Source organism: Canis lupus, chromosome 25 (genome assembly GCF_011100685.1).
Source record: "Canis lupus familiaris isolate Mischka breed German Shepherd chromosome 25, alternate assembly UU_Cfam_GSD_1.0, whole genome shotgun sequence".
NCBI lineage: Eukaryota > Metazoa > Chordata > Mammalia > Carnivora > Canidae > Canis > Canis lupus.
In genome coordinates, this window is record NC_049246.1 from 21,253,446 (window position 1) to 21,275,547 (window position 22,102).

General features: G+C 36.8%; 1 long non-coding RNA gene across 1 annotated transcript in view; it reads left to right on the forward strand.

Annotated features, from left to right (window-relative positions):
- Nucleotides 1-22,102, forward strand: part of LOC111092345 — a 93,531-nt gene that overhangs the window by 31,683 nt on the left and 39,746 nt on the right. Inside the window, exon 2 of the long non-coding RNA XR_005378210.1 lies at nucleotides 1,605-1,644. This is a non-coding gene — a long non-coding RNA (uncharacterized LOC111092345). The remainder of the gene's footprint in view (nucleotides 1-1,604; nucleotides 1,645-22,102) is intronic.

Genomic DNA, 22,102 nt, shown 5'->3' on the forward strand with positions numbered 1-22,102 from the left:
GGCCTTTATGTTGCCTGGGGTAGGGAATAAAGAGCCTTTGCCTCAGAGTGCAAGTATGTATAAATATGTGTAAGTATGCTTTTTGCTCTGCTAGTGCCCAGATTTTCACTGGGGTTCTTTTTTTTTTTTTTAATTTATTTATGATAGTCACAGAGAGAGAGAGAGGCAGAGACACAGGCAGAGGGAGAAGCAGGCTCCATGCACCGGGAGCCCGACGTGGGATTCGATCCCAGGTCTCCAGGACCGCGCCCTGGGCCAAAGGCAGGCGCCAAACCGCTGCGCCACCCAGGGATCCCTTCACTGGGCTTCTAATTCTACTTCCCTAATGCCAGAACCCCATGCCTTGGTTCATACTTTTCTATTCCTCTTGGTCCAGAACTCTGAGACTAATTAGAAACCCACTAGCTCTTGTTTTCCTGCCTGATAATTTTTACAGACATCCAAAGTTTCTGATATTTTAAACTAGGTTCATAGTCTTGATGTACCTTAGATTTCACTACTCTCAAGAATTATCTTTCATGTCTTCTCCCCCTCTAACACTCACTTATTAACTAGATTCACAGACATGGTGTCTTTTGGCCACCTAAAACATATCCACTAGGGAAATAAGTTTTCTGATAACTGTCAACTTTGGCATAATATTTTGTTTTGTTTTTTCATCATTGTTGATCAGGTTTTTAAACTTGACAAGACATATGTTTATAATGTATGTTAAATAATAATTTCTGGCTTCCATCTGTATAACATAAGGGAAATATTCAGATTTCTAATAGCAACAAAGTTAATATGGATTTTTATATTAGAAATTCTTGATTATTTTGTGTTCCTTTTAACCTAATGTAATTAATTTTTTTTCATTATATTTCTTAGTTCAAAAAACAGGAGACCAAAAGCAAAAGGAAAAAGAATATTAAAAGTGAAATAACAACAACAAAAAAGTGAAATAACATGATGCAAAAAATGTATAAAGCTTAATCAAAGCATTTTAATTAACAATGACTTTAAAAACCTAATTTTATAGCCAAACTGTGGAAGGAGCTATGATATCCTTCAACAGATGAATAGATAAAGAAGATGTGATATATATGTATATGTGTATGTACATATATACACACACACACATAAAGAAGATGTGATATATATAATGTGTGATATATTATATATATGTATATATATATACAATGGACTATTACTCAGCCATCAGAAAGGATGAATACCTACCATTTACATTGATATGGATGGAATTGGAGGGTATTATGCTGAGTGAAATAAATCAATTGGAGAAAGACAATTATCATATGGTTTCAATCATATGTGGAATATAAGAAATAATGCAAGGGACTATAGGGGAAGGGGGGGAAACTGAATGGGGAAAAATTAGAGAGGAAGGCAAACCATGAGAGACTCCTAACTCTGGGAGACCGGCAAAGGGTTGCAGAAGGGAAGGTGGGTGGGGGGATGGAGTAAATGGGTGATGGGGATTAAGGAGGGTGTGTGATGAGGTGAGCACTGGGTGTTATACTATATGTTGGCAAATTTAATTTAAATGAAAAAAATAAAATTTACAAAAGCCTAATTTTAGCCTTCTTCCTTATATTTGACAGAACCATGTGGTGATCATCATTTTCAGAAGCCAAGTTACAGGTAAAATGTAATAAAAAATATTACAGGTGCTTATTTAGTACTTCATACACAAACGTGTAAAAGTCTAATGTAAGACTCAAGCTTAAAAAAAAAGGATCAAGCTTTTCTCTATAGTTTTCCATTTCTTAAAAAGTAAATTTATCCCAATTTTCTGTAACATCTATTCTTTCAGATTATTCTTTGACCCCACATAGGAAAATGAGATGGTGGTTTTTCATCTTTTTATGTGTTTTTGCTTTTGTTTTTTTGGTAGAAAGTATTGTAGAAAACAAAGTGATATAATTTAAAATGACAGTTTTTACTACCAAAGTTTTCTGTAGTAATGGAATTTGGTTTCTATGTCCTGCTTTTCAGCACATTTTGTGTTTATAGCTTTTGGAGATTTGAAGGGTCCAGATAAATAATAGGGTATATTTTCTATTATATTGTTCTCTTTTCCCCCACATTTACTCTGGGAAATTTCTACAACTTAATACATTTATTTATTATTATTTTTATTTTGGCTGGGAGATAACTATTGTACTCTAGTTTTTCAGTTCTTGTTTTAGGGGTACAATAATTTAATGAATAGTTCTGCAAAAATTAATTTTAAAACTTTTAAATAGTTAACATTTTTGCCTTCTTGTCCCCTCTCCCCCACAAAGATTTTTCTTGCGTTGGTTTGCTCATGACCAAGAGGGACTTAAAGTTCCCCTTCTGCTTGAGTAAACATGAGACAGACTTCTTGCCACCAGGCTTCTGATCTCCCTTTTTAGAGAGCATTTAGAAAATATATACTTATAAATTCTTTCTCTGCCCCTTTATGATGTAAATAATTTTTAAAAACCTCTTGCCAGTTTTTCAACTTAGGTATGTCTTTCTCAAAAACTTGGGAACCATCTTTTGAATGTAATCATCAAGGAAGACAGTGTTCCTATCTCTTTGGCTGTAGTTGGATAGGAGCTTAACTTTGAGTGGGCATCTTGCTCCAGGTAGTAAAAACTGCATCATTTCCTGAAGATATGAGAAGACTTACTTTCCTTTTGGTAAGTTCAACTAGCAAACACAAATGGCCTACAATCCTCCCAGCTCTTAAAAACTCCCTCATCCTTTGTGTGAAGTTGAGTTTAGAATAAGTTCTAGCCTCTCTCCCCCATTACAATAGCCTTTAATAAAATCTTCCTTTGGTGTACTTGTTTTTAATTAGTCTTCTGCCCTTTTGTCTTTTTTTTTTTTAATATTTGTTTATTTGTTTGTTTATTTATTTATTTTCCAGTATACTTAATATACATGTTATATTAGTTTTGGGTATTAGTTTTGGGTATATATATATATATATATATATATATATATATATATATAGTTTTGGGTATATATATATATATATATATACAGTATAGTGATTTAATAATCTATACATTACTCTGTGTTCATCATGATCAGTGTACTCTTATTCTGCTGCATCTATTTCACCCACCCCCCACCCACCTCCTATCTGGTAACCATCAGTTTGTTGTCTCTAGTTAAGAGTTTCATTTTTGGATTATCTCTTTTTTTCTTTGTTCATTTGTCTTGTTTCTTAAATTCCACATATGAGTGAAATCATATGGTATTTGTCTTTCTCTGACTGACTTAAAACATTATACCCTCTAGATTCTTCTATGTTGTTGCAAATGGCAAGATTTCATTCTTGTTAATGGCTAGGTAATACTCCACATCTTCTTTAGTCATTCATTTATTGATGGACACATGGGCTGCTTCCATAGTTTGGCTATGGTACTTAGTGATGCAATAAATAGGGGTGCATATATCCCTTCAAATTAATATTTTAACATTCTCTGGGTAAATACCCAGTAGTGGAATTACTAGATCATATGGTAATTCTAGTTTTAGTTTTTTGAGGAAACTCCATACTGTTTTCCATAGTGATGGCACCAAGTCTATTGCTCTCTAAAATAGCTTTAATTGAAGTATAATTTATATACCATAAAAACTATTTATCTTAAATCCGAAATTAAATAATATTTAGAATCTGACCAATAGTTCTATGTAAAGTGTTAGGGCTTGTCAACTGGCAGGATTTATTATAGGTTGAGTAGGTGGAAAGACAGCCATGAAGTTGAGGACTCCAAGCACTTTTCTTTGATCATCTTTTACGTAGTTTGATCTGAGACCTTCAGATCTTATTTTTGTTGTTATTGTTGTTTGTTTTATGCTTTTTATTTATTTACTTATTTATTGTGTTTTTTGTTTGTTTTTTGGTCAAAATTAACTTTATTTTTCAGCTTTACTTCATTAGGATGTGGTAGCAGAATTGGCACATGCAAAACAATGCTGATATTGAGCCTAATTAAGGTAAATACCTCCCACCGGGTGGTAAGAAGATGAAAATAGCAAAGATAAATATAGAAATTGGAGTTTTTACAAAGTGAGTTCCAATGTTAGTTCCACCATAATCTATGTGACTGGAGGTGAGTTTGCCTTTCATCTGTCAGTGTTTGGATTTGAGATCACTCATGTCACCATGATGACACCAAGCCTTTTGTCACTGGTGTATTCTTCTGTAGCCAAGTGAGGCCACACAGGTCTAGGCTGAGGAGACAAGGCCACAGTGGTTGATGTGCTTGAGGACCTGGATTTGGCTTAGTAAGCCTCACTGGGTTTGCTCAGATTGGGCAACCTAGGCCCAAAGTCAGATGGGTGGACATATGGTGTGTCACACACAGACCTTGAGTGTCAGGGAGCAGAGGGGTGGGGAAGGATTAGCACTTATTCTGGAGTGAGGAAGCCAATGGAAGCAGAACACCTCAATTCTGCTTCTAATTTTTCTACCCAGGCTGTTTGTTTCTTTGTTTTTTTATTTATTTAAAAGATTTTATTTATTTATTAATGCGAGACACACACACACACAGAGAGCGAGCGGCAGAGACACAGGCAGAGGGAGAAGCAGGCTCCATGCAGGGAGCCTCATGTGGGACTCGATTCTGGGTCTCCAGGATCAGCCCCTGGGCTGAAGGCGGCACTAAACCGCTGAGCCACCTGGGCTGCCCAGGCTGTTTGTTTTAAACCAAATTCTACCCAAGTGGAAAAGATCAGAACATTTCTGAAACCTGTTTACTGTGTGTGCATGTGTGTGTGTGTGTTTTAACCTTTCTGTCTTCATTTTAACAAACCCCTAAGTAATCTCCACAGCTTCTCCATTAGTGGGGCCTCCAACCTCACCCTAATATACCTTAGAATACTCATGTCCCTGATTGTTTGCCATTCTTTCATGAAACTAAATATAAATTATCCTAAGCCTCTCCTTTTAGCTTTGAGTTCTCTTCTACCAGTGTCCAAAATGTTCAGTATGCTTAGAGTAGATGTTGATGAACAGGCAAGGAAATATAGACTGAAAGGCTGTTGGTGTGGAAGGCAAGACTCCTAGGGCATATTCCTATGTTCACTCTCTAGAGATAGGTTAAACTGTCTGTGTCTTTTAAAAATCAGGAGATTAAGAATTTGTATTTCTGTATTAAACTGATAATGCTTTAAAAGAGGCTATCCTAAATTCTACCTAGTTCTCCAGCAGAGAAAGATATTTGATTTTAGCTGAGAGAGTAAAATGCCTAATAACAGCCATGATGATCACAAACGTTTGTTTTTATTTTCCTATTTCTGATTTATAACTATGAAGTGATTATATGTAACCTACTGCTTCTGCTCCAAAGTGATGCTGTAACCTAATTTATTTTTATTTTTTTTATTTTTTATTTTTTTATTTTTTTTTTCTTCTGTAACCTAATTTAGAAAATTTCTTATAGCCCTTAAATTCTTTATGGCTGAGATGCATTTTCTTCATGATTAGCAGCTTAGTATCTTCCTACTTGGTCACTTATCCTCACTGACTACTATTTTATTAAACTTGGAATTAAAGGTAGGGAACAAAGGGAAGTTATTAGAAGCCCCCTTCTCTTCAAGGGAGGAAAAAAGATCAAGTTGCCTTATTTTCTCACTTACATGTGGAGCAAGAACTGGATTCCCTGTCCTGGAAGCATTTTGTTTGTTGGGTGGTGGTTAGAAGAGGTAAATCAAAAGCTGAAGGGATTTTTAATGGCTAACAAACTCTCTACTAGTTGTTTGGCAAGACTTAGGACCTAATAATCCCTCAGTACCCTAGATGGAGTTTGAGAACCAAATCAGTATTTTTCAGGGCCTGATGTCTCCAGTACCACATTTCTGGGCTTTGTCCTGCCTGCTTCTGAAAATGGAAAAATAGCTTCTCCAAGAGACTGAGGCAGTTATAGGTCACACCTACCCTACAGAGTGGGCTGAGCTCCTAGGCATTGTGTTGTGCCAAGCCTCAGAATCCTAATCTTGTTTAAAGTCTTACTTAGAATCATGTTCAAGAAGTTCAGCTACTCTATCTCCTACCAGCCTATGAACCTCTGAAGTTTGCAAGAAATGAAGGCTGAGATGGCACTGAGAAGTGGACCAGAGAGATGCTCACCCTTTACCCAAGTGGAATTTCAGTGCTACATTTCTTCCTGATTCTGGGCTTAGTAGATCCTCCGTGTTCTTCTAATAACCCCCTAACTCCCTTTTTGCTAACCAACCATCTGTACCTACCAAACTAGAAAAAGGAAACAGCAACCCAGCCAGCTATCTGGGTCCTGAACTCTGCTAAGCAGTGCATACAGTGGAGGAAGGGAAGAAAGGAGGCCCCAAAGCCCCAAAGAATGAGCCAGGCAGCTACATTCAGCAGCAGAATGTGGAGTAGGTGCAGCAAGAGGAAGACATGATTGGCCTTCATGAGCCCTATCTGCTCCACCGTAGTCTACAGCTGCCAGAACTCATCTGTTAGATCTTTATTTTAGGTAGGCTCAACCCTGGGCTGCTCCAGAGATAGGTATCCAAACTAAGAGAGAGTTCATATACTTCCTCACAAGGACTTTGTTGATGTGTGGAAGGCCACAGAGGGATCTGTAGCATCCTGCTCTGCAATGTGGCTGATGATAGGGGTACTCCCCCAGAGTATCTGCGCCAGCACACACTGATTATGTTTGACTTCTAGTCATGAGCCATCACACCAGGAGGGCTGCACCACCTTGTGCCAGGTGAAGTTGTATGGGGTTGGCCCCTGTGCCAAAATCTTGGCAGCCACAGAGTTGGGGGTCATCTGCAGCTGGAGATGTGCTCCGAAAAAGTAGGGGCTGTCAGGTGCAGGCTTGGGAGCCTGTAGGGTAATGCACCTGTTTTTTGTTGTTGTTGTTGTTGTTGTTTGTTTTTAAATCAGTAAATATCCTTGCTTATAGTCCCTGTCTTCCAAAGTGTTTTAAAATCAGTCTTTTTGTTCTTCTGACTGTAGGTAGCTAGCTATCTTTTATTCATTTGCTTGCTTGTGTTTTTTCAGGAAGTTGGGAGGCAATTGCATGTGTTTCCTGCCATCTAGAATTGCAGTTGTCTTCTAAGTAAAAATTCTCCGAAGTGGACAGTCTAATAGGATACCCCTGCAAAATTGGGACCCAAATGACCCTCAGAAAGGGGGTGAAAAAGAAGAAAATCCTCTCACACTCTGAGGACTGTAGGAATTTAGCCTTGTGCTTGAGAGTGGGGGACACGGAGGAAATTCCACTGGGACATTGTCACCTTAGGCCAGAATGAATCTGGAGGCTAAACTCATACATTTTGATTGTTTATACAAATTCAAGCTATTAATTTATTAAATTGCATTGAATATGTGGTACATTTTGTTTTTTTTGGATTTAAACATCTGTAAAATCAAAATGCATCCTACTAGAATCACCATCTTGTATTCAATGAAAAATTGGAGTTTAAAATTTCCTGCCAGAAGCTAAAGCAAATTCTCTCTAGAGTAACACAACTTCATTATAGTCTCAAAGAATTCCCACAAATAATTTTTCATGGAAAATGAGTAGTTTATTATACATAATTACTAACCATACAAGTAACAGAACACAACATGTGTGAGAACCAGCAGAAAAAAAACAAAGTAGGAACAAAGTCTTTGCATTGATTAGATTATTAGAAATTGAGTGATTATTAAAGAAAAAAGAAACTTTTGACAATTATGTTTAAAGAAATAACAAACAAGATTTAAAACACCTTTAGGGAGCAGGGAATTATAAGGAGCCCTAACAGAGTTTTAAAAGAACCAAATAGATAATCCATAAATGTTTTGAATTTCTTAATGTAGTGTTCTTTTTTTTATCCTTTAATGATGTCAAAGTGGGGCAGCCCAGGTGGCTCAGCGGTTTAGTGCTGCCTTCAGCCCAGAGCCTGATCCTGGAGACCTGGGATCGAGTCCCACATCGGGCTCCCTGTGTGGAGCCTGCTTCTCCCTCTGCCTGTGTCTCTGCCTCTCTCTCTCTGTGTCTCTCATGAATAAATAAATAAAATCTTAAAAAAAATGATATCAAAGTGATGTCATTATTGTATTAGGGTTCTCCAGAGGAATAGAGTCAAGAAGGTGTGTGTGTGTGTATATATATACATATATTTATTTTTTTAAAGATTTTATTTATTTATTTGACAGAGAGAGCACAAGCTGGGGGAGCTGCAGGCAGAGACAGAGGGAGAAGCAGGCTTCTGCTGAGCAGGGAGCCCTAAATGGGGCTCAATCTTAGGGCCTTGGGATCATAACCTGAACCAAAGATAGATGCTTAACTGACTGAGTCACCCAGGCACCTCAGAGAGAGATTTATTTTAAGGAAGTGGCTCATGTGATTATGGAAGCTGCCAAATCCAAAATTTGCAGGGTAGGCTGGCACACAGGAGACTTAGGGAAGGGCCAATGTTTTAGCTCAAGTCCAAAGGCAAAACTGTGGGCTGAATTTCTCTTCCTTGAGAGGACTCAGTCTTTCTCATTTAAGTCCTTCAAATGATTACATGAAACCTACTCACATTATGGGAGGTAATCTGCTTTACCCAAAGTCTACTGATTCAAACATTAATCTCATCTAAAAAATACTTTTGGGATGCCTGAGTGGCTCAGTCGCTTAAATGTCTGCCTTCTGCTTGTGTCATGGTCTCAGAGTCCTGGGATCCAGCTCTGTGTCAGGCTCCCTGCTTAGTGGGGAGTCTGCTTTTCCCTCTTCTTCTGCCCTTATTGCCCCTCTTCCCTGCTCATGCTCTCTCTCTCAAATAAGTAAATAAAATCTTTAAAAAGGTAAAAAATACCTTTTATAGAACATCCAGGCTAGTGTCTAACCAAACACCCGGGAACCCTGGCCTACCCATCACAATTATATTTCTTTTTTTTTTTTAATTTTTATTTATTTATGATAGTCACAGAGAGAGAGAGAGAGAGAGAGAGAGAGAGGCAGAGACACAGGCAGAGGGAGAAGCAGGCTCCATGCACCGGGAGCCCGACGTGGGATTCGATCCCGGGTCTCCAGGATCGCGCCCTGGGCCAAAGGCAGGCGCCAAACCGCTGCGCCACCCAGGGATCCCAACAATTATATTTCTTATTCTGTACAGTTTTGGCTTTCCAGAATTAGCCTTCCAGTCCTGAAAAATATTTGCCCTTTGAAGACAATTTTCCTAAAGACTTTACTTATGCTAATTTAGGTAATGCAATTCCTTTTTGTAGAATACCATATTGTCTCTTACTCTCATGTGGGAAAAAAGACCATCTTAAAGCCATATCGTCAGTATGGTCTGTGCACATTTCCCTGTATTCTTTTCTATCCCCGAAGTCTGAAAATAGATTGTTACATGTTAGTTAGGATTTCTCCATAGCACTATTGCTTCTGTAAATTATACATTCTAGACTGAACATAGTATAGTTTGTACTCTATCTATATTATAGATAACAGCTATTGCCAAGCAGTTTTGTATATAGTTTTCCAGTGTCACATTGACCCTTGACCCATAGCCCAGAAATGTCTACCTTCTTTTTGAAGCAGCACATTATATGGAAGGTAGAATTTATAGTCATGTTTTGAAGATGGTGCTAGTAGCACCATTGGTTAAAACATAAAACTGGGGAGGTAACAAATGTGGCTCCTCCTGTGGGTGTCAGTTTTCTTTATTTGAAACTCCAGCCCTAGAGAACTCAAACCTTTGTGCAAAAATGTGAGTTGGTGACATATTGGCTGTTAGGTAGTTTCAGTACAGAAATATGGTAGAAATCACCCATTGTACTACTGGTGTTTTAGTAGCAGCATTTTGTGTATGAATTATAGCATCTCAAAGAAATTGTTTTGATTTACTTCCATTTCTCTGACTCCTTTTGTACTTGAAAATAGTGCAAAGAATGGGAAATCCCTGAGAAATTTTTTGTCATCAAGGACATTTCTACATGTTATATTCTACAGAAAAGCTCTTTTTACAAAACAGTCTGTATCTGCAGAGACAAAATTCTTTCTGTAACCTTCTTCAAGTTGATGCATATAATTTATTTTCATACCTTCCCTGTCAGTAACTATTCTAGCAACATAGTGTGAGTCAAATGCATTTCCTGTAACTTTTTTTTTAGGAACTCCTAGGTGAAAGTGACAATTGGACATCTTTGATGCTGCTAAATCTTGGTTTCTCTTTTTCTTTCTTTCTTTCTTTCTTTCTTTCTTTCTTTCTTTCTTTCTTTCTGATGAGGGGTAAATGGGATTTGTTTTTTCTTAATTTGACAGCATCTCCCTGTCAAAGCATTACTTAATGTTTCAATAATTATGTGACAATTACAGCAGATTTTTTTTCCTGAAGAGTTTCAGTTTTTAGACACCCAAGTCATGTCATTTCTCATAGTCACATAAAGATATGTGAAGTGGCTGGGAGAATGAGCAATAGATAAGATAAACTTTGTTAGTACAGTGCACTACATTTAATTTAGAGAAGCCCTAACCCCAAGGATAGATACTGCCTAGATCCACCGAGTTGTGATAATCAGGTTTCTAGGATGTTGATAAATGTTCCCAAGAGGTAGGAGAGACAAAAAAATGCCCCGATTGAGAACGACTGCTCTAAGTCACAGTTATAAATCTTAATCTTTAAAACTAATATTTATTTATTTATTCATGAGAGAAAGAGAGAGGAAGAGGGAGAAGCTGGCTCACTGTGGGGAGCCTGATGCCGGGCTCCATCCCAGGACCCTGGGATCATGATCTGAGCCAAAGGCAGATGTTCAGCCACTGAACCACCCAGGTGCCCCTAAATCTTAGTCGTATGCAAGACTGGGGAGAGAAACACCAAGCTTCAGGAACAACAGTACATGTGATTTCAATGGACTGGGATAAGATAACGTAGCTTTTTTTTTTTTTTAAGACTTTATTTATTTATTCATGAGAATATACAGAGAGGAGAGAGAGAGGCAGAGAGAGAAGCAGGCTCCATGCAGGGAACCCAACGTGGGACTCGATCCTGGGTCTCCAGGATCATGCTCTGGGCCGAAGGTGGTGCTAAACCACTGAGCCATCCAGGCTGCCTGATAATGTAGCTTCTAAAGTGTCTTTTTAGCTTGTCTTGGGATATTTCTTGTGCTAACAAACTTCTCCTGTGGTTTTCTGTTTCCGGTGGAGAGAAGAATGTTTCTCTCACAACAGAATATGAGGTAACAAGCCTACCTTATTTTGAGAGCTAACTCTTCACATAATGGTCAAAGACTGTATTGAAGTGGTGTGTATAAGTCAAGTGTTATGGGCATGAATTCTGAAGCTGGACAGATTAGTTTCGAAGCCCAGCTCTCTAATGGCAGACTCCAGGCTGAGTGATCTTTGCAAATTACTTACCTTTCCCCATCCCATGCCTCAGTTTTCTATCAATAACACAGTGATAATGGAGGAGTCCACTTATGGAGTTGTGAGAATTAAATGAGATAATATGTATGAAGTGCTTACAATAGTACTTAGTTCATAGGAGTGTTGGATAAATGTCAAGGGAGATGAAAATAAGGTATTTTACCAGAAAAAATTGGATACATAGGTTGATTAGAAATTCTGTATTCTGCAACCACATTAACATAATTAAGCCATGTCTGTTTCAGAAGCTCTTTGATAATTTTTGATCTAATGTTACCATTACTACAAAGAGCATTACAAATGAAGTCTGGTATATAGTGAAATCTTGACTATGAAAATATGAAAAACTAATTACTTACAGTTTCCTGATATAAAAAATGTGATGCATAGGTAGATGTTAGTCCTATCCTCAAACATTATTAGAGAGGGGTTTGATAGAAACTGTCTTCATTTGCCTCAACCATCAATCATATAGCCCATCTTAGCCTATTTTCAGATATGACACATATTTACTGGGCCCTTTTCATTTAGTGAATTAGAAGTATCTGGCCAGGCCATCTAAGCTAAAAGAGCCTGGGCTTATGACACCTGAAAGCTAGAGTCCTTACTGGGACTGGTGTTCCAGAGTGAGGAGCAAAGCAGGAAGAAACACGAAGATTTAATCAACAGTCTTTCAAATCCTTTGAGTCTGCTCAACTTTATGCTGTGCTAGAAACACATAGAAAAATTTAGCTATAACATAAAGTATCATCTAACTGCAACCATATAATATTTTTGTGGTTTAGATGAAAAAAAGAGTAGGCAGCAGGTTTTTATTATGAACACAGGTAACTTGGGATTCATAGAAATGTCACCTGGACTTGGATTTCTACTATGAGTTCACAGTGAATTCCATTCTTTATTTTTCCTTCCTCCCTCCCTCCCTCCCTCCCTCCCTCCCTCCCTCCCTCCCTCCTTAGGAGAAAGGCAAGGAAGGCTCTTCCTTCCTTCCTTTCCTTCCTTCCTTCCTTCCTTCCTCCTCCCTCCCTCCTCCTCCCTCCCTCGCTTCCTTCCTTCATTTTCTTCTTCTTTCTTTCTTTCTTTCTTTCTTTCTTTCTTTCTTTCTTTCTTTCTTTCTTTCTTTCTTTCTTTTTAACAATTTTGTTTATGTATTCATCAGAGACACAGAGAGAGGCAGAGACCTACAGGCAAAGGGAGAAGCAGGCTCCCTACAGGGAGCCCGATGCTGGACTCAATACCAGGACCCTGGGATCATGCCCTGAACCAAAGGCGAATGCTCAACCACTGAGCCCCACATTCTTTGTTTTCTTAAAGAAGTTATAAAAGGCTCATGTTAAATCAGATATGTAGCAAACATTATGTGCATATGATGATAATGATGATGATGGCAATATCAAGAAACTTCATTTCAAGATTCTGGTTGTAGTATATGATTTTAAAGCAAAAAGCAAATTTAACTTATCTAAAACAATTTAGGCCTTTGGGATACTATTGAAGAAAGTCAATGTGTGGTGTGTACTGAGCCAAGTTGGAGTGTCAGACAAAGGAACTAGAGTCTCTGCAAGGACTTGTGTTGAGTCCCTCCTCCTATGGTAGAAATCACATAGGAGTGGGGCTCACTTGGGCACCTTTCTTCAGAGAGCTCTTTTTATGTACTCCAGAGGCATCTGTTTGGGTTGGTTTTCTGATTCAGTTACTCTTCAAAAACTATTTCAAAGAAGATTTGACATTTATAAAGATGTCTATAAAGCATTAAGCTCCTATTAGCAAAACAGCACTGTGGGTAGTCTAGTTTACTAAATAATTGGCTACATAGCACTTGCCATGGATTGCACCTCACTCTCTCAACTGGACAAAAAAAAGACAGTCATATATATTTATTTTTCTGTGAATATAACTAAAGAGCTAAGCCCCCCCTTCTTTCCACCTTCAAATTAGTGAGAAGTCAATGTGAGTCATTTTTAGTGCATATTCTCTTTCTTATACCAGTTGTGTATGCATCCACGAAATTACAGGTTTATAGGATGATGGGAGAAGGCCTGTAATTGTCACTCCATCATGACGGTCACAGTTCTTACAGTGGACAGTGTCACTCCAGCCATGCCTGGCAGGACACAGGGACCTTACTAAGCTCGGGGCTCTGGTGTGCTGAGTCCAGCATCAGAATCTGGTATTATTTATACTTCTGTGTCCTGCGTTTTCTATTAGGATATTGATCCTGACAGAAGAAGAGAATTTTAATTCTCTCTGTATACAATACCCTGCTACTCATTATTCTGAAGACTCTATGCACCACATTTCACAGCTTTAACTACCTGTGTTCCTAATCTGTTACCAAATGTTTGTTGTCCTTTAGTGTAGTCTCTGAAAATGCCAGTCCTACTGCTGGTTACTAGTTATAGCTCTGCTTCCTCTTCAAAATCCTAAGCTAAGTGGCTTCGTGTTCCTTTGCCTTTGCACTGGCAGTAAGAAGTTGTCATGGATAACCTTGGCTTTTTGGCAGAAAAAGAGCAGCTTCCAGACTAAATAAGACCTGAAAAAAATCTACCTTCAGTGCAGAAGCCATTTCTTTCTGATGCTCCCACTGCCAGGCCATCTAGAACCCCTGTGGCTGCCACAGCCTGGAGGTTAATGACTCCGTGTGTTCTCTGGATGATATGCAAGTGAACAGGATAAAGCTGAATGAAGAAAATCCAGGTTTTGATCTCTCATTTAGCAATGAGACTTGAATGACAGATGTCCACATTTTCTAAGGTTTCTTTTTGCAGTATTTTATACTTTCTCCTCTGAACTTTTTCCCCCCTACTTTTAAATCGCTCATACAGACTCCCAAGGGGACAGCCTTGTCTATTTCCTTCACTTAAAAAGTATGAAAAAACTGTGTCTGTTTGATCTCTTGTGTGACTGCATTGCAATGGATGTTGAAACAGACTGCTGTTTAAATCTTAATACACATCTCTTGCAGTGGAATGGGAGAGCTCACAAGTTAAATTTTAAAGGAATAATGAGAACTGGTAGAATTAACAAGAATCACACCAGCACAAGTGGCCACAAAGCTAGGACACTTAGCTTGCAATGTGATCATTGTTGTGCTAGAATAACTCTATTAAACACATGTATTTATTTATTATCATTATCCTAGCTGTCAGTAATTAAAGAAGATACTTAATTTCTTGCTATATTATCATAAGTAATCCTTGAAGTAACTTGGTATCAGAGGTCTGTTGAAACATATCTATTTGGGTCTTCCTGTTTTAAAAAAAAGGTGAAAAAAATTTTATTCAGCATGTTTTTGAAAAAATGTGTATTTTGAATAAAATTGATGGAATTTGAAATGTCCTTTTATGGAGGACCAATATCATATAACCATCAAAATGGAAATTTTATTTATGCTTATTGAATTAATCCCTTCAGAATCTAAAAGAAACAAAATCAGTTGGTTCATCTTCAATTTCTATCAATCCTGGCTTAGTGGGTGGGTACTTTGTCAAAGGAGAATGAAATATCATTGTCGGAATATAAATAAAACTAACTTCTTTAAAAAAATAAAGCCTAACTATCATTTCAAAATATATTGTATAATTTCTGCTTAAAACATTGAATGAAAATCTAAATATTTTTTTAAAGATGACTATGAATATCTTTCAAACTTCAGAGACTCAGTGAGTTTTAGCTTTAGTTTTCTTAGATGATGTGGTTAATTAGGATTTAGATTTAGCACAATCATGTTATGGTGGCAAATTAAGAATATTCTCATTGAAAATCACCTGATTAATTGGACCTTTTTTACTGCTGTCCTGCAAATCATCTCTATTTTATTCCTTCCCCATTTTTTTCAAGTTTTATTTTAAATTCTGGTTAGTTAATATACAGTGTAATATTAATTGCAAGTGTAGAATATAGTGAGTCAACACTTCCATATAACACCCAAGTGCTCATCACAAGTGCCCTCCTTAACCCATCACCCATTTAACCCATCCCCACCCCCCTCCCTTCTAGCAATCCTCAATTTGATCTCTATAGTTAAGAGTCAGCTTTCTGGTTTGCCTTTCCCCCCATGTCTACATTTTTTTTCTTAAATTGCACATATAATGAAATCATATGGTATTTGCCTTTCTCTGACTTAACTTCGCTTAGCATAGTACACTCTAGCTCCATCCACATCATTGCAAATGGCAAGATTTCATTCTTTTTGATGGCTGAATAGTGTATACACACACACACACACACACACACACAACCTACAACTTTTCTATCCCTTCATCCATTGTTGGACAGTTAGGCTATTGCTGATAATGCTGCTACAAACATTGGGGTACATCTATCCTTTCAAATTAGTATATTTGTATCCTTTGGGTAAATACCTAGTAGTACAATAGCTGGATGGTAGGGTAGTTCTATTTTTAACTTTTGGGGTCCCTCCGTACTGTTTCCAGAGTGACTGTACCAGTTTGCATTCCCACTAACAGTGTAAGAAGGTTCCCCTTTCTCTGCATCCTGGCCAACATCTGCTGTTAATCTGTATATCTGTTGTTAATTTTAGCCATTCTGACAGGTGTGAGGTGATATCTCATTGTTATTTTGATTTGTATTTCCCTGATGATAAGTGATGTTGAGCATCTTCTCATGTGTCTGTTAGCCATCTGGATGTCTTCTTTGGAAAAATGCCTATTCATGTCTTCTGCCCAGTTTTTTACTGGATTATTTCTTTTTAGGTGTTGAGTTTGGTAAGATCTTTATATATTTTGGATATTAACCCTTTATCAGATACATCATTTGCAAATATCTTCTCTCATTCTGAAGTTTGCCTTTTCGTTTTGTTGATTATTTCCTTTGCTGTGCAGAAATTTTTTATCTTGATGGAGTCCCAGTAGTTTATTGTTGCTTTTATTTCCCTTGCCTTAGGAGATGTATCTAGCAAGAAGTTGTTGCAGCTGATGTCAAAGACCAAACAAAAGACCAACAGCATTTTTCACAAAGCTGGAACAAACTATCCTAAAATGTGAACAAAAGACCCTAAATGACCAAAGTCATGTTGAAAAGAAAAAGCAAGGTTGGTGGCATCACAATTCCAGATTTCAAGGTATATTACAAAGCTGTGATCATCAAGACAGTGTGGTACTGGCTCAAAAAAGACACGTAGATGTGTTCTCCTCTAGGATTTTTATGGACTTGTGTCTCACATTTAGGTCTTTCACAAATTTTGAATTTGTTTTTGTGGGTGGTGGTAGAAAGTAGTTCAGTTTCATTCTTCTGCATGTTACTGTCCAGTTTTCCCAACATCATTTGTTAAAGACACTGTTTTTTTTCCCCATTGGATATTCTTTCCTGATTTGTGAAAGATTAGTTGACCATAGAGTTGAGTGTCCATTTCTGAATTTTCTATTTTGTTCCATTAATCTACGTGTCTTTTTTGAGCCAGTACCACACTGTCTTGATGATCACAGCTTTGTAATATACCTTGAAATCTGGAATTGTGATGCCACCAACTTTGCTTTTTCTTTTCAACATGACTTTGGTCATTTAGGGTCTTTTGTTCACATTTTAGGATAGTTTGTTCCAGCTTTGTGAAAAATGCTGTTGGTCTTTTGATAGAGATTACATTGAATGTGTGGGTTATTTTGGGTGGCATAGGCATTTTAACAATATTTGTTCTTTTAATCCATGAGCATGGAATGCTTTTCCATTTCTTTGTATTATCTTCAGTTTTTTTTCATCAGTGTTTTATAATTTTTAGAGTATAGATATTTTACCTCCTTGATTATCTTTATTCCTAGATATCTTATGTTTTTTGGTGCAATTGTAAATGTGATTCCTTGATTTCTCTTTCTGGAAAATCATCTTTATTTATTTTTTTAGATTTATTTATTTATTCATGAGAAACACACAGAGAGAGAGAGAGAGAGAGAGAGACAGATCCACAGGCAGAGGGAGAAGCAGGCTCCATGCAGGGAGCCCGATGTGGGACTCAATCCTGGGTCTCCAGGATTATACCCTGAGCTGAAGGCAGTGCTAAACCGCTGAGCCACCCGGGCTGCCCAGAAAATCATCTTTAAATGAGTATTAAAATTTTGTTAAAAAGTGAACCAGACAAGTTTGGACCCTGTAAACCTACTCTTAAGTGGCTTTATCACATGTATCAACACTTAATAATTGCATATGGCCTCTTTTTGAATGTTGCTTTAAAGATGGTTCAATGGCCAGTTTGGTGACAGGTTGATAGCTGGAATTCATAGTGAAAAGGAATTTCAATATATCTTGAAGCTCCCAAGGTATCTTCTTGACTGCCTATAGGTACCTGAAATTTATCATGTAAGATCTTAACAATGTTACTGCTTTATCTAGTATGAAGATATTTGATGGATTTATCAATTTTCTGAAGGTTCCTTGGTCTCCAGTGTCATTATTCATTGATCAAGGATTTAAAATAGTGGAATTTGAGTCAATAGTCATGCTGCTGCTGCTTGTGTTTCAGTCATACCTCTTTTTGGCATATTTTTAGATTTCATCCAGTGAAGTCCACAGGCAGCATCTTTTAATTGAATCCAATTGGCATGTAACATGGCCCAAGAAAATGCTTTAGCTAATGAGTTGACATCATTATGTGTTACAGGATTTAAAGTATCAGATTCCCATATAAAGGCAAACTATATCTGCAAATAAACTAGATAGCATTCGGTGAGTTCTTTATATATTTTGGTCTCTATACTGTTTGCAATTCTCTGTCGTCAGGTAATAAATCTATTAGAATGACATACAGAAACAATTTTATTTGTCGTCAGGGATTTGTAATTATACAATGATTTGAAAGCACAGGGGAAGATCTTCCATGATAGTCGGCCTCTTACCCACTCCAAGGTTTGGCAGGTGGTTGATATTCAATGAGAATTTACCAAATAGCAGAATAAAGAGCTTCCCTGAGGAACCAAGTTTTGCAACAATTCAACGTTCTGGGAAGCAGGAATTGTGTCTTTTGTTTCAACTTTACTTCAAATTTTAAGAAAATTTAAAATGCCATAAGCATGTACTCAAACACCAGGAATCTCAAACAAAGTACTATTACCTTCTTCACTGAGCAGTCATCAGATATTTACTAAATATCTGTTGTATTTCAAACCCCTTGCTAATTTCTGCAAATGCAAAGATGAGTGAATAATGATCTCAAGGCACAACAGCTTCCTACTGACAGAGAAAAGACACATGTAAACCATTATATAGTGAGCTATGACAGAATGACACATATAGTGCTATGGTTGTGCAGACAAGAGTATATTAAATGGTGCCTGAGTTTGCAGACTGGAATGGAAAGGATGGTGGGGGTGACTTAACAGAGATTCCTTGGTGAAATATGTTGAAGAATTTTCCAAGTGAACAATGGAATGATCCTCTAGGCAAAGGAAATGGCTTTTATACAGGCAGAAGATTGAGAGACTCTACTTTGGAACTGAAACATATGGGTGGATTTGAGAAAGTGACTGGAAAGTGGTAGAGCTTTATTAGGATCAACCTTAAATGTTGTAGGAAGTTTGGATTTTCCTATAGAAGTAAACAAGGATTCATGTCAATTTTGTGTGTCTAAGATGTGCCAAATTTCCTTGATGGTGGTAATTTTTTCTCAAAATGGCTCAAAAGTCTACCATCTTATCTCAAAACTCTAACCATAACAATTTATGAATTTGCTCATTTATTCATTCCTGAAATACTTAATGAATGTCTAATTTAAGCCAGACACCTTACTAGGCACTAGGGTCTAGATGATTTATAAGAAAGGATTCCTATATTGACAGATTGTTGAATGCGTTATCTACTTGAGCTGTAATAGCAAAGGGCAATAGTAACTTCCTAATGCACCAGTCTAATAGATTTTTTTTATGCTGACCCTGCTCTAAATACAATTGGTATATAAAATAAAAAGAAGAAAATTGAGAATATATAGGTATATTTAGACTAGGTGTACATCTTCAGAAACCATAAAAGAAACAATAAAACAAGGTGGTAAGTAGACTAAAGACTTAAGATCTAGACTTTTTCAAGATTAAAACGATCCCTTTGAGGAGACAGTTGGTACTGATCTCTTAGAGGACTGAGGTGAGGTTACCCTTCTCAGAAGAGGAAGCTGAAAAAAGAAGGCTGCAACATTTTTTAGGTCTATGGATTCTATAAAGCTATACATCTACAAAGGGAGAAATAAGGTATTAGGGATAGCCGCCCCCCCTCCCCCAGCCAAATCTAGAGTGTCTACCAGGTGTGCAATATCTGCCATATTCCACAGAATAGAAGCCCTACCCTGTAAATATAAGGCATGGGCCTAGATTGGGGGCTTCAGGGAGAGACCTGGTAAAGACGATTACAAACCTTTAGAAACAGAGAGGAGGAAGAAACAGGGAAAGAAGGACATTTTCTCAAGTGAGTCTATATGCCAAGTTACTAAGACATATCAGAAAAGCTAATTTTAAGGAAGATAGCCAACAAGATCAACAATAAGGAAATGAAAATGAAAAGGAGATAAATTTGATAATAACTTTAAAAAGTGGTCAAAATCATAAAAATTAAAGGAGTGACATCCGTAAAAAAGAAAGACATTATGAAACGAGGAGTAGAAATAAAATGGAAGAGAATTTATATGAGAACAAGTTAGAAATTCTAGAAATAAATAATAGAATCGCTGACAGAAAACAAATTTACAAAACAGGAAAGATATTAGTAGTTGAGAGTATTATTCAGAGACTATATTAGTAGTTGAAAGATGACACTAAGGAATTTGTAACACATAGTGGCAAGAGATGAAAAGTTATGAAAGAATTTATCTCTTCTATTGATGGATGTCAGTTGGTTTGGGCGCTATCACAAAGTATCACAGACTGGGTGGCTTACAAACAGCAGAAATTTATTGCTCACAGTTCCATCTGGGTGGATTCCAGTGAGAGTCCTCTTCTGGGTTGTAGACTGCTGTCTTCTTGTTATGTCCTCACATGGCAGAGTGGGAAGGGAGCGTTCTCAGGTTGCTTCTATAAGGATGCTAATCCCATTTCCAGGGTTTGCTCTCATGATCTAATCACCTCCCAAAGGTGATTCTACTTTCTAATACTATCACCTTGAAGGTTAGGTTTCAACACATGAATTTTGGAGGGACACAAACATTCAGACTGTAGCAAAGAACCATATGAGTTGTTCTTGGTTTTTGGTTATTATTAATGAAATTGTTGGACATTTTTGTAGTCTTTTTGCAGGCATATGTGTTGGTTTCTCTTGAGTATATACCGAGGAATAGAATTGCCAGATTATAGGATAAGTTGATGTTAAATAGTCTCCAAAAGGTTGCATGATTTCACACTCAGCAGCATACTCAGAATGAAGAGTTCTAGTCATTCTACAAACTTGTTAACATTTGATATCATTGGTCTTTTTAATTTTAGCCATTCTAATCTGTTTGAATTGGTATCTCATGGTGATTTTAATTTATATTTCTCCAAAAATGATATGGAATGATGTTTTGTGTTCTTTTGGCTTATGGATACCTTCTTTTGTGAAATGCTCCAGTCTTTTGGTTTATTTGTAAAAAAATAACAGGTGGTTGTTCTTATTTTTGAGTTTTAGGAACTACTCAAGTATTCTAGATTAAAGTTTTTGTCAGATACGTGTATTACAAATGTTTTCTACTAGCCTATTATGGCTTGTTTATTCCTGTTATTAATGGTGTTCCTTGAATTGTTACTTTCTATAAAGTCCCGATTTGTCAGCTTTTAATTTTAAGGCTATTACTTTAATATATAGTCTAAGATTGCAAAGATACTCTTTTATGTTTAGAAGGGAATACTTACACAGTCATATTCATACCTGTTATATAGGGAAAAGGGGATTCTCTTTGGAGATTTACAATGTTAATTGGAAATATCCTTTTTATATTTGTATATACTATAGAGATTTGATTATATATATAAAGATAGGTTCATTTAAAATTGATTCCAGTGACAGATCTGTAGGCTTAAATGGACAGCTCTTCATGTTTAATAATGTACTTCAGATTGAGAGAATCTGAGATCATGCCATATAAATTCATACTCTTTTTTATACTATACCAATAATGATATGCTACTAGTTTCACAATATTTCTGTTCTTTTTAAGTGTACATAAAAAAGAATACTTGCTTTTTACCTTCAACACTGCATGCTTTTCTGCAAAATGTAAGTCATGTAAGACATGAATTTTTATATTTTAACTACTACAGATGTTGTGAGCATGTATACCAAGTGTTATTGGTATAGTTTTTTGGAAGGAAATGAAATAGAAATAAACATTTTATTAATTTAAAATATTATGAGTATACTACTTGTATCTTGTTTAAATCAAATATATTTTCTTTCCAATATGGTAAAAATACAACAGGGATCATAACCAAACTCCACCCTTCAACTTTTTTTGTACTTTCAACAGCTGTAAAGCAGACAAGGGTAAAGGAATTTATAGCTTTTGTTCCTTTACGTGGCAAGGTTGCTCTTGACATTCACTCCAAAATGGCCAATGGGACTAATTCCATGGTAAGTTTCAGAGTTTATTCTCTTTCTGCCTCTGGACTCAGGGTATTGTGACTTTCTATTCATTTGCTTTGCTGTTATTAATAAATACCATTTAATTCACCAATTTAAATTGTATAATTTGATATTTTTCAGTATATCTATAAAGTTGTACAGCCATCATCACAATTTGATTTAGAACATTTTCATCACGCCTGAAAAGGATCCTT